The 13,183-nt window shown below is 36.5% G+C and overlaps 1 protein-coding gene across 1 annotated transcript in view; it reads left to right on the forward strand.

Moving 5' to 3' along the window:
• Positions 1-13,183, forward strand: part of LOC142349975 (dnaJ homolog subfamily C member 8-like) — a 440,478-nt gene that overhangs the window by 200,790 nt on the left and 226,505 nt on the right. The gene's annotated exons all lie outside the window — the stretch shown is intronic.

The following is a 13,183-nucleotide window of genomic DNA, read 5'->3' on the forward strand; positions in this document are numbered from 1 at the left end:
AGTTCTCAGTTTCCACGCTCAAGGGAACTTCTGGTGAAAAAGCTTCAGGCTCGTACGGTTCGTCATCTTCCGCTAGCTCACCAATAGCAAGTGAATGAGAGCTCACAGAAGTTAGACTTGCCATAGAAACTGGACTTAACATTGAATCTGCAATTTCTCGTTTCTTGTCGTCACAGAAGCGTGTGTTTTCAGTTACTTTAACAGTAAAACTTTCCCTGAACGACTTAGGATCAAGGGCAAATTGCTCTCCCATTGTTTTTGGGGGTTCAAAAACGAATATCTTAGATGAACGTTTGCCCTCGTTGGATCCATCCAAATCTTCGCGATGGTCGGCATCACCATCGCTACCACTCACAAAAGCTTTGGCAGAGACAGAATGCTCATCATCTGAGGGGACACAGCCCATTTTATAAGATTGATCGGTTTCGTGGTACTTGTTTTGGACAACAGGAGGCTGAAAACCCGAAAAACATCCTCCTCCTTGGATGATTTGGGATGTTGTCGGGAAGGAAGCACCGGGTGGACTGCGGAAGTCAACATCCCCTGAAGGCTGAGGCGGTGGCATTTGATGGCAATCGTTTGGAACCCTGAATCGAATACCGAGTGATCTCAATCTGCTTCCACATTGCGGAACCAAAGGAGGAAGCATTTCTGGCGGTTGGTTCGAAGATATCATCTTTTTTCGGTACACTCGAACACCAACTCTGTGCGGGAAGCCAGGAAGAAATACCGGAGGTCTGGGTCGAATCCCCAACACCGGTGATGGGAACTGCCTAGAAGGTGACAAAATAGGCGATCCCAGCACTGGTCGCTGCATTCTCATAGGATCACATCTAGGCGGAAGAAATATTGGATTCCCTCTGGGTCGGTTTTGAAACGATGAAGGCGGAGGGCCCAAGATTGGAATCACAGGTCTAGGACCTAACTTATGTTGTGACAAATCATGAGAAAACCTTTCATCGGCATACCCGCCGTAACCTTCATGAAGTCCTTCATTTTCAAGTATTTCATTTTCTGGGTTAGAATCGTTGACCCCTCCAATCTTATCCCGTGGGCTGAGTTCGAGTGGGCAGTCTTTCTTTGGGTAGACGTCGGGTTCGTCGACTGCTTCCTGTTTGACATTTTGTGACACTAATTTTACTTGACTATTCCATTCTTCAGCAGGCGAAATGCGTTGCTTTGAGACATCAAATGCGGGTTTTTTAGGTTCTGTGGTTGGCGGCGGTTCCTCTACTACTGAAAACTCATCTTTTAAATATTCGCAAATAATCAAGCATACTTCAAAGTCTGTCCTCAAATAAAGTTTTCCAGCGTTTCTGGGATCCATTGGAGCAATTCCATCTGGGGCCAAATCGATTGGGATCACTTTGGGAGTAAATGGAACTTCAACTTCTGGTTTAACTTCTACTTTCAGGGCAGGTGCCGGCATAGACCTTGCAAATGACGTCTGTTCAAAGTGGTTCAGAGGTTTGGGTGACTTTGATTCCAATCCTGAGCCGGAAAAGTCTGTAAGATTGCCAACAGATACCGCTTGTTGCGCGGAATTTACCGAAACTGAATTTGGAACAAATTGCTCGCACTCTTTTCGACTTTCATCCACCGGGCTGAAATAAGGTAAAATTCTAGGATCATCTTCTGGACTTCCTTGATGGCCTAACCCATCATCATAGTCGTCTTCATCATCCTCATCATCTTCAATTTCGTATTCCGGTCGATCGGCGAAGTCCGCTTCATCGGGTGCCGGACTCAAGCTAACAGGAGGCTCGAACACAACATCAGAAGGAAAATCATTACCATCATCCGGTAATTCTGGAAATCCTTCCATATTGAAATCGGTTTCAGATGATGCTGAAGTGCGCCTTACCCCTGGAATGCCATTGAAAGGAATCAAAGGCAAACTTTCCGGGAAATTAAGCCTCTCGAAATCCTCCATTTTCTTTCGATCTATTTCCGAAGCAATGGCATCTAAAACCGAATCCGTTTCCCACGACGCCGTAAGACTATGACCTTCCTGTTTAAATTCATCCTGCTCTAATTTGAAGTCTTTACAAGCACTGTTCAAAACAACGAAACAAAAAAGAGCAATCTCAGCTTTCGGAAGCGAAACGTCTATTGAAAATCCATTGACTAACGGCTTCTTAGTGTCGTGCTTTGTTATTGGCGCTATGTAAACAGTACTTTTGCCGCTCAGACTTCTAACAGAACCGTACAACTGCAGACTTTCGAGTTTTTGCGTGAACAAGGTGTACTCAAACGTCTTTCCAGCAGCTTTGATTTGAAAAATGGTAAGCTGCCGATTCAGCAGTGCAGTTCTGGACAACGATTCCACAAGACGCCAAAACTCAGACATCGGAGACAATTTTCCCAATTTAATCTCTTCTGGCAAATCCAAAGAATCAGCTCGCTTTTCCTCATTCCTGTACGCAACCACGTCCAAAACGGTTTGATCGCTGATCAATTTACCTTTCCACGCAACTGTATTAAACTCAGTTACAGAATTGGAGTTGCTATTAAATGAGGAGTCAAAACCAGGTTCAAGGTCATTATCCTTTTCGCCTTTCAACCAAGTCGGTTCTCTTTCGGTAGGTTCCTTCTTGACAACCTTGGATATTTTCTGATCACTGGACGAGTCGAAAAGATTATCACCGTTATCGGGCAAATCTTTCGAATTCTTGAATAATTTTTTGTTTTCAGCAAGCTCGTGGCTCGGTTTTTTAACAAGGTTAACGATTTTAATCTTGCCTTTGAAAGTGTTCTTAACAATATCAAGATCGCTGAGTTTATTGCAAGTTTCGCATAGCTTTGATTCGTATCTATCGGTTAATGATCTGTTATCACCATGACAACTTCGTAATGAAAACCTGAAAATCTCGCGCTCAATTTTCAAAATGAAATTTTTCAGTTGCAATTCGTCGTCATTTGAATCTTTGATTATGGAACAATCGTTAACTTTCGCTGATATTTTGAAGAAAGCTTTACGTCTATACTCCTCTGCTGGTTCTTTAAGGGGCATATTCGGAGCTTCGTCAATTTTCGACGTCACAGATTTATTGACGTTAGTGCTATTTTGAGTAGCAAAAATTGTTCGCTTGCGATTACTAGTTTGATTATTGGAGTTATTCGGCGTCACAATTTGGTGCGCAGTTGAAATCTTTTCCCTTTTTGGTTTTTTAGCTCTGCCTGCAGACTGGACCGAATTTGACGCGCATTTTGTGTTGGTTATGGTTTCTTCGTTTTCGGATTTGTTGAGGTCAGATCTATCATCATCAGATTTACCTGACAATTGTTCAGTTTTTGTTGATGAAATTGAGGTCCTTTTGACAGTTGATCGCTTAGGACTCACCGAATCCAGCGATGGCTCTCGTTCACTTGTGTCCACAGAATTATTTCTCACATTCGAATCCAAAATAATCTCTTGCTCAGTGACTACAGCAATATTTTCTTCTTGCTGCTTCTTGTCAGTTTTAGAATTTGCTTCAGTTTTATTTGATTTCAACTTACGTCGCTTAGCTGTTTGAGGTTTCCGTTTCGGCACAGGCTCACATGGTTTCTCATCAGGTTGTATATCCATTTCTCCGTTCTCTTCGACCGAGTTCGATTCTTTTTCTGTGAAGCTGGTATTGAAGGGGTCTTCAGAGCTTAACTCAGCGTCAGTTGTCTGCTGCTCTGATCCCGTCCGCGTTGGACTAATGGGTCGTACTTCACTCAGCCAGAAAAACCCGTTCGGAGGTTTCAACTTTTTGAAAATTTTGGACTTTTCTTCGTAACTTTCCTCGAGATCAGAACATTGCCAAGTTAAACGTTGTTCCAAGTTCAGATCAAGTCGTTCCAATGGTAGCTGACATCCTACAAATCCTGTCTCGGATACTAGTTGAGAATTTTTTAAACCCGATTCCTCCGAGTTTCTCCATGTCGAGGTCTGTGCTGGTACATAACTAGATTGTGCACTATTTTTCCGAGAACATACAATTGAATCTAGCAAGCAATCAGTGCATGTGAATGTACGTGTCCCTTCTACAATATCAGAAATTTGACCTTCCGTTAAATTTTGGCATGTGGCGTGCATTATCTTGTGACATAAAGAACACGTCAATTTTGTGTCTTTTTTCTTCTTCCGAGCACAGCAACTTGCTCGTTCTTTTCTGCTTCTCGACTTGTTGCGTAAGTTTTCCTGCTTTAGCGATTCCTCGACACCTTTCAGATCTCCAAGTTTAAACGGTAACTTAATCATGATTTTGGGACTTTTAGAGGGCGATTGTTCCTCGCTGCTAATCTCGCTGTGTAGCACCGGGCCCAGTTCAATTTGAAGTTGCCTCAATCGCTCAGGTGATGGTTTGAAAGCACCAGTTCGCTTGGCTAAAGACTTGGAAGATCCCAGACTTGTTGACGATGACGATACGGAGCCTTGACCATCCACTGAATCATCGTCCTCAACCTTTTCGCTTCTAAAAGACGTTTTTCTAGCATCACTCTTTACATTTTTCTCGTTCGTCGAAGAATTTTCCTTAGCTTTCAAAATATGTTCATTAGAGGTCTGAAGTCTCTCCGATTTAGGACCCGCTTTATCTGGATTCTCACTGCATGATTTCTCATTTGGTTCAGAGGATTTCGAGTCCAGAATCGGAGAGCTTTCCATTGGATTTTCCGTTTTGTCATCCAGGAAAAATACTCCAAAATGATCCCAGGTTTTAAGTGGTTCACTTCCAGTATCACAATTCCTGCTTCGATCATTAACATTGTCATCACTTCCAGATATGTTCTTAACTAATTCTTTGGAGTTTCCAGAACATTCGATAACATTTTCCACAACTTCATACACCTCATCGTCCTCTTCGTCAATTGAGTTATCATCTGATAAGTCATCGAAATTTATAGCCACTTCTAAATTCTCTTCATTTGTATTCTCAGTTAAGGCTGTTTTCTTCAGTTCACTGCTTGAGATTACAGAAGTTCCGAGGGTCTCAGTGTGTTTTTCATTCTCTGGTGCCTTGTCCATTTCGTGATGGTTTGAATGTCACATTTCTAAATTAAATCGAGGGGCTTGTCTGATGACATTCAGTTCAGTTCTGATTGATGTATCGTTTCTTAGAATTTTTATATATTGAAATCATTATTAATCTGAAACAAAACTTTTTTTAGAAAATCAAAATTAACAAGCATCGAAAGATTCGGTGCGCGGCACAGAGTTCTCACATACTTATTTGGCAGCACATATAGCAACACACCAATATGTAAGCAGGCTATTACAGAAACCAGGTGTTCGAACAATTTTTTTCCTTCAGCAGGATCCAGGAAAAGACATAATTTAAAAAACTGTGAATTATACCGGTTTTGCGGTCAGACATCTAAATGGTCAATATGTTTCCTTGTTTTTTCCATCGCAATGTTTTCAATTTTCCAAATAACTTTAAATTCCATAGTCTGTACGCTTTCCAGAAACTTCCATCTGCCTCGGCTGATTGTTCCGACCTCACTTGTGGGGGGAGGAACTATTTACTCAAATGGGTTTTTTTTGTTCAGACAATTTTGGCCGATCGATACATTCATCGCAGAGAAATGTGAGTGGTATCATTAAAAAGCTCATCAATCGTAGGGTCAGGAATAAAAAGATTTTTTTTGAATTTCGTTTTTTACGAGGAGTTATCGAGGTTTAAAGTTTTGTGTGAACATAGCACATTTGCCATGATTTTGTTCACTTTTAGCCCAATTTTCGTTCAAATTAAGATTTTTTCTATAAAAATATAAATTCAAGACATTTCACGCTACTAAATGAAACATTTTGTCATTCCTAATAGAAGAAAGGCGACAAAAAAGCTAGTTTTGGTCTCATGGGAGTAAGTTCACTATAAAAAATAAAACTCGAATTCTCTTTGAGAGCTGTTTTTTTAAGAAAACTTTTCGCATTTTTTATTGTTTTTCGAAGTCACCTATAGACTAGTCACTTTCTGAAGATTCCGTTAAGGATGAACCTCAATTACTGTCAAATGAAGCCAATGAACGGAAGGAATCGCACTTGTTCTCTTTTGGATTATAATCTGACTTATCGTAATTATTAAAGAAAACTTTATTTTCTTTTTGAGATTTTACTAAATTGTTTAGGTCCTATAGAATAGGCTCGTTAACTAAACGTGCAATAGGCTCCTTAATGAACAGTAATTAAACCTATCTTGTGCTTTGAGTGGACACCCAATGGCCGTTAAGACAATTAAAAATTTTTTTGAAAATTGACCGACCTTAAACTTATTTTTTTAACTCTATGTCATTTTGAGTAATGACAGGACCTTTCTCCTTTCTACGGCAACCAAAATTAATCTGGATAGCAATTTTGATTTCTAACTATTTTTTTAATGACTTTGATGCCACTAGTTTTTATATATTTTTTTAATTTTTGGATATTTTTCTCGTTAATTTGGTTCCTTTTGAAATCTAATAACATCATAATAATGATAGTTCTCATTTGCTTAGAAAAACGTTCAATGAATCATGGAGAAAGTTTTCAGGGAAAAGCTTATGGTTCAAATGGCTTAGACAATTTCTTCTCGCACTTTTCTATTGAATTTTTGGTTTTTGCCTGTAATTGTTATTTTCATAAGCATAAGACTTATTGTGATATTCTATTAATGACTTATGAGTGACAAACATCATAGTCTTCCCATCGATGCATAATTTAGCGTATTTACTGATTTCCTATTGAATTTAATGGCGTTGGTATTACGTGTTTTTCTGAAATCATTTATTTTTTCAACGAAGAAGCATCCCATTGCTGTTAAAAAATAATTGAATATAGAAAGTTTTTACAGAAAAGTTCACTTTTTACGGCTTCGGCACTTTCTCTCTTTTTTACATTGCTATTTTTGACTGTTTTTTATTCTTTTTGTCGTCAAACGCTGAGAGTTCCCCTAAGCTTCTAATTGAGGTTTGAATAAATTATGTTATAAAATCCAATAAGTTTATCAGTTCATAGCGAATAGCTTTCAAGTTTAGGATATTCGTTTTCAAAATATTTTTTTAATTTTTCAGTTTTCGTTGCTCTTTGCTAGAACGATGCTTTTTTTAGCGTATTCGCGTAATAACAGATACCAATGACTTTCAAATAAGGACGCAGTGAAATTGTTCAATATAATTTCAGCTGAATTAGTATAGATAATAATTGAAATGAGAAAAACAATATTCAGAAAAAGCTAATGATTTTAATGGCTTCAATAATTTGTGTTTTCGCAATCTGTTTGCTTTTTTAAATTTTTCTACAACTTCAGTTCGTTTCTATGGCTTGATCTAAACAATTACAGGTCTTATCGGTTTTGTAATGACTTTTTTGTTACTTTATCAAGAATTATTTCTTTAAAGGCTAAGGGTTTTTGAGACGTAAGAAGTTATAAAACATTTTTAAAAATGTTGATTGATTTTTGAATTCTGCCTCATTATTTCTTGTTCTGTCGACTTGTTACCTAGTCTCATTTAAAAAGTCACATCTGCTGTGTAGTTTAAAAAATAAAATTCTATAGCCAAGCTTTTATCTGATTGTATTTTGACGTTGTTACAAGGTGCTTTTAAATCTAGATATTCAATTTCAGATATTCAATTTTGCCGTGAAATTTTTGTTTTTGCTGATTTTGTTGTTTGCTTTCTTTCGCGTAGTCTTTTTTATGGTGGATCTCGTGAGCACTTTAATGAGGCATGGCATTATGTAATTCAATTAGTTGGGTGTGTACAGATTTTTCTAACTCAAACATATATTTTTGATTATCTCTTCATTTGGTTGACAATTAAGTCAAAAATATAGATGAGCTCGGGTCGGATCATGTGCGAACGAACATTAATGAGCCTCCTTGCTAGGCATTGCTCTCCTATTTTTTCCGACACCCACTTTAATGGTGAGGGAGGAACTATATACTCAAATGGGTTTTTTTGTTCAGTCAACTTTGGCCGATCGATATATTCGTCGCAGAGATTTGTGAGTGGTATCAACAAAAAGCACGTACATCCTAGAATATGGATTTAAAAAGATTTTTTACGAATTTGGAATTTTACAGGGAGTTATTGAGGTTGAAACTTTTGGGAAAATCGACAGTTTTTATTCACATTTTCCGTAATTTTTGCTAATAATTGGCTCAATTTTTCTGAGTGTTATTATTACTTTCAGAGATGGAGCGGCGTTGCTGACTTGTTTGATTGGAGAATTTTTGGCTAAAACTTTTGATAACATTTTCAAAATTCAGACATTTTCATCAAAATTGCACAAAAATATGCTTTTTTGTTCCACTTTTACGTTCGCCGAAATTAGACACCTAGAAACCGCTGACACAATCTCCGCAAACTCTCAGAGAGAGCTAGCTGAAAGCCGCGGCCCTATAAAATTCTTCTGGAATTAATATTTTGCCGTTTTTTTTTCAAATTTAACTCGATAATTATACAAAAGGCATCATTCTTTTCTTGATTTTTGAGTGTTTCACTTAATAATTGGTCAAATTCGCAAAAATTTGAAACAATTGCTTGGTTTGTTGACGCCTGCCAAAATCAGGGATAGGTTTGATAACATCATGGATTCTAACAATCAGAAATATTAAAATTTTTATTTTGGAGCTCACTCGACAATACTTTGCTTTTATTGTTTTATTAATGTTGATTACTGACAAAATTTTCAATCCAGTGCTCCATCAATGACAGCTCTCAATTTAAGTAAAACTGAGGCCAAATGTAGATACATTATGTTTTCAGAGAACCTTATGGTTTTAATGGCGTTGAAGAAGAGTTTCAGCAAACTTTAACTGAATTCTTGTTTTGCCTTCAACTGTTATTCTTTTGCAGTCTGATCACTAAGTTGAACAAATCAGAGATCCAAATTGCTTCTTCCAGAGGTGTACGGGAACATCTACAACGCATTAGGTTGTTATCTAGTATCTCTTTCAATACACTTGTTTAAAGAAAATTTCAGTGATTTTCTTAGATTGTCATTTTTTTAATCTTATTTATGTCAACTTTCAGCCTATTCTCAAACATTCTTTCATATAGGATACAAACTAATCTGTATTTGTTGTTAATTTTTGTTGTCTTATGCCAGATATTGGGTAATAAAAGGTCTGAATGGCCACCTATAGATATATAAATTAACTTAATAACTGATATCAGTATAATAGCTAATGGTTTTATTGACTTTTAGATAAACTTTTTTTTCAAATAGAAGTGTAAGTGTTGTTCAATTTATACCTTTTTGTTTACCTTCGTCGTTTTTTCGTATTTTACAATATTGCACCCCTTTCGTAATTTAGCGTCATTATTCATAGTCTTATGATTTAGTCTCACTGATAACAGGCTCAATTAGCTTTCGAACAAGTTGCAAAATAAACTGTCTACCAGTTTAGTCGAAAGCTTTTGTTGGCCATGAAATTTGAAAATATTTCTTTTTAAAAAGATAATGTGTTTCTGAGCTTTGCCAATCTTATTTCTGTTAACTTGAAGCTTATTATCTCTACAGACAAGTCACATCACTTATCTATTGAACTGAAATTTGCTCTTTAAAACGGTTTTGTTTTCAAATGGTCTTGGTACAACGAGTTCTCATAAAAATTTTAATGATTTTTACGTATTCGCCCACTTTTGTAGGTTTATGTTTTCTATTCACAGTATCACAATAATCGGCAGTCCTCTGTCCGTTTGAAAAAAAAACGTAATAAAAATTGTTAACAGCTTGTACTTAGTGAACAACTTAATCTTTAATTGGCTGGGACACTGTTTTTGTGCAAATTTTGATTTTTTTTTGCCTGTTTTTGTCGTTTTTTTCTAGTCGTATGACATGTCTTGGATAATGAAAGATCTCACTCAGTCTCTATTGAAAAATCAATGAATCTCAATGATTTTAGTTGATGCATACTGTTTCCAATAAGTTTGGCATTAATTCTTTTCAAAAAAGCGGACCGTTTTATTAAAATTTGCTCATTTCTTGTCGACTTGTTACCAAGTCGCATTGAGGAAAAGTCCCATATTTTTTCTAATGAAGTACAGGTTATTCTCCTTTTGTACTGTTTTTCTGATGCCACTTCGATTTCGTTATAAATGGTTTCTAAAAAAATGGACAACGATTTTTGGTCGTAATTAATATTTGTAATAATTTGTTTTCTTCGCTGTCTTTCCTGGTAGTCATTAATGACAGGTCTCATCTGCTCTCATTTTGTAGTTTGTTAACGATATGTTATTTTTTTAATATCTTCCTGATTTGGTAGACAATTATGTGAAACATAGCTGGCAGATTGCCAGAAAATAGCCACAATAGATTCGTAGATCGGCAGTCTAAAAAAACAGTAAAAAAGACAGACCAAAAAATTTTGTCTTTTCATTGAAGGCTGATCTGTTATATTTTGATTAAAAATCTGTATAAGTTATTGCTGCCTCTATTAGCTGATCTCAAATAACCTTCATTTAGAGTGACACACACCCATTTGACCTTATCTCTTTGAATTAAAGTAAATAAAAGTCAATTTCAAAGTGAGGAAGTCATTTTTGAGAGTGAAGTAAGTCAAGTGTGACCAAAAATTTTATCACGCCAATGAACAAAAAAAATCGCTCCACTAAGAGCGAAAAATGACGTCACGCATGCAATTCAGTTGAAATTGCATGAACGAATGAACAAAAAGTGGCTGTGACGTCATATGGTCGTAACAAAAATCATGACGACGAAATAAAAAAAACCAAGAGAAGTCAATAATAGCCCCAGCTATCGCTGTGCGGCTATTAAAAAAGATGAGCGGGGTCGGAACTTTATGTGCACATGCACATTACCGCGCCTCCTTGTTTATAATCAATATTAGTGGGAGTAAGCTGCAAAAACTTACTCCGCTGCATAGAAGTAAAAAATACAACATTCAGCTGCTTAAAATTGTTGAACATTAAAATGTTTAAGAGAAATGTCAAAATGTTTCAGATGAAATTGAAAGATATGCTTCACTACATAATTTTTATAAATATTGTGGGCATTTTCTTTTTTCGAGCAGAAATTAAGAAGATTTGTTTAGCAAAAAAAATTAATTAAAATTAGCTCTAACCTGTTGCACTTCGGAAAAAATGGAAAACGTATAAATATCACTATTACTTATCCCTTAAAAGTTTTTGCTTGAATAACCAAAAATAACCAAAAATCAAATGAGCTTTAACTGGGGACAGTATTGAATAAATATAAACTGATCCACACAAAAAATAAAGAAATGCGGAGAAAAGCAATTAATTAGAAATGAGATTGAGCACCAAACACAGCTCTATATAGTCGATCACTAGCCTTCCTTTTCGAAAAACGTTGTTATACCTCATGAAATCTATTACTGATCATAATATTAGTTCTTAGTGAGTAAATTCATTTTTCTAGACTCTACCTGAGCAATAAAAACCATGACCATAGACAAATTTCAAATGCAAAGAAAAAATTTTATAAATTGTTTAAGCATTTAGTTTTTCAAGAACTTAACTTTTAGATGGGAGGCCCGTAATTCACCAAAAACATCTTTTCAATTTTAAAACTTTCACTAAAAGACAAAGAAATCTGAGCTTAGTGGGTCTTAAGAAAACGGGATTAGTTTGAATAAGGTGGGGATGGAGGGCGATGTTAGGGGGCTCTAAACCATTAAAAAATTTCTCTCAACACAATGATTTTATGATCAAAATAATGATCAGACGAAAAGCCGTTAGAAAAAAAGAATCGCATTATACAGACCAACAGGACTAAAACAATTATTACAAGCTGTTAAAAATAACCTATCAGTCCGCTACAAACGGGGATGAAATCAGAAAATATAAGCTGTAAAATAACCGAAATGACTACAAATATCAAAATGCCTCAAGATGGAGTAAAAATAAACCGCAAGTTCGCGTCTCAACATATTTTTCAGACAGCAAATTATTATTTTGCTGTGAACAATAATATATCATTGATTTCAATGTTAGATATTTTGCAGTTATTAATGGCATCGACTGAGTACTCAGGGCAATTTAGGTTGTCGATATTGAGCGGTCTTTATACTTCCCTCGTTGTATAGTCACAGCCAAGTCGGGATAGTGATTAAGAGTTCAAAGAATTCAGTCAATGTCAATTAAGGACGTAAACTGAATAACGTCGCATGAATTGACTCAAATGACAGGCGGGGCAATTTAATTTAGAGGGAGTGCAGCTTAGAAAAATTTTAGGCGTGCAGAAAAACGACTTGATAGATGTTCGAACCCGTAACCTCCAGGTTGGCAGTCTGACATCTTAATCACTCAGCTACAAGGCCTTTGATTTCCTTTTGCTCAAAATCGCTTTTAACAACGGACTTGAGCAATTCAGAACGAGAGCAACTAAGATCACTCAAAAATGAAGCACATAAGTGTGAAAAAGTCACTCAAGAATGTTTTAAAACAAAAGCGGAAAAACGTTCAAGCAAAAACGTTCACGCGATCTTTTCATGAGCAGAATAGCTCTTTTTTGTGGCCACTATAGTCACTTTTTTTGGGTCTGAAACTTTCACGAGGTACCATCATTGCAACCAACATTGGTCAGGCTATGGTCAACCTGAAGCTATGGTTAAGTAAGAGCTCATCCTCACACACACAACTTCACGGAGGCAGGGGATTGAACTCTCAATCAATGGCGTGTGAACCACACACCTTACCTCTCGGCTTTAATAAAAAAAATTAAAGTATTGTTAAAATTTATTTTCACTCACGAACAATTCGTCTTCTTCGCTATGCTATAACCCAGCTAATCAGAAAAAAATGTTCTCAGTAAGCTCTCTAGAACCTTTGAAAATGTGTGCACACTTCAGACACTCAAAGAATAGTAGCGAAAAAAACAGAAATGTTATCCGTGATTCTGGTTTTGGACCTAAAAGAAGATTGTCACTGCTTATCAAGCTTTGAGACAAATTTGCAAAATAAAAAATAAGCCTCAACCTGCAACATTTCCTCATTGGTACTTTATGGCATTGATTCTAGAGCTTCATGAGATACGCGCAATGCATTTTAAAAATTTGACACGTACATACATAAAAAACTTTTGACGAATTTCGCATTGCTCTCAAACCAATGCTCTGCAGCTAGTTTCGGTTAAGGGCATAAAGCGGGAGTATTTTTCTTAAACCATGAAATTGTGTCTCTTCACCCGTTTTGGTCACCCGTACATTTAGAGACAAGAAAACCTCTCGAATCACAGCATAAAGAC

Source organism: Convolutriloba macropyga, chromosome 11 (assembly GCF_964194025.1).
Source record: "Convolutriloba macropyga chromosome 11, txConMacr16.3, whole genome shotgun sequence".
NCBI classification, from domain to species: Eukaryota; Metazoa; Xenacoelomorpha; order Acoela; family Convolutidae; genus Convolutriloba; species Convolutriloba macropyga.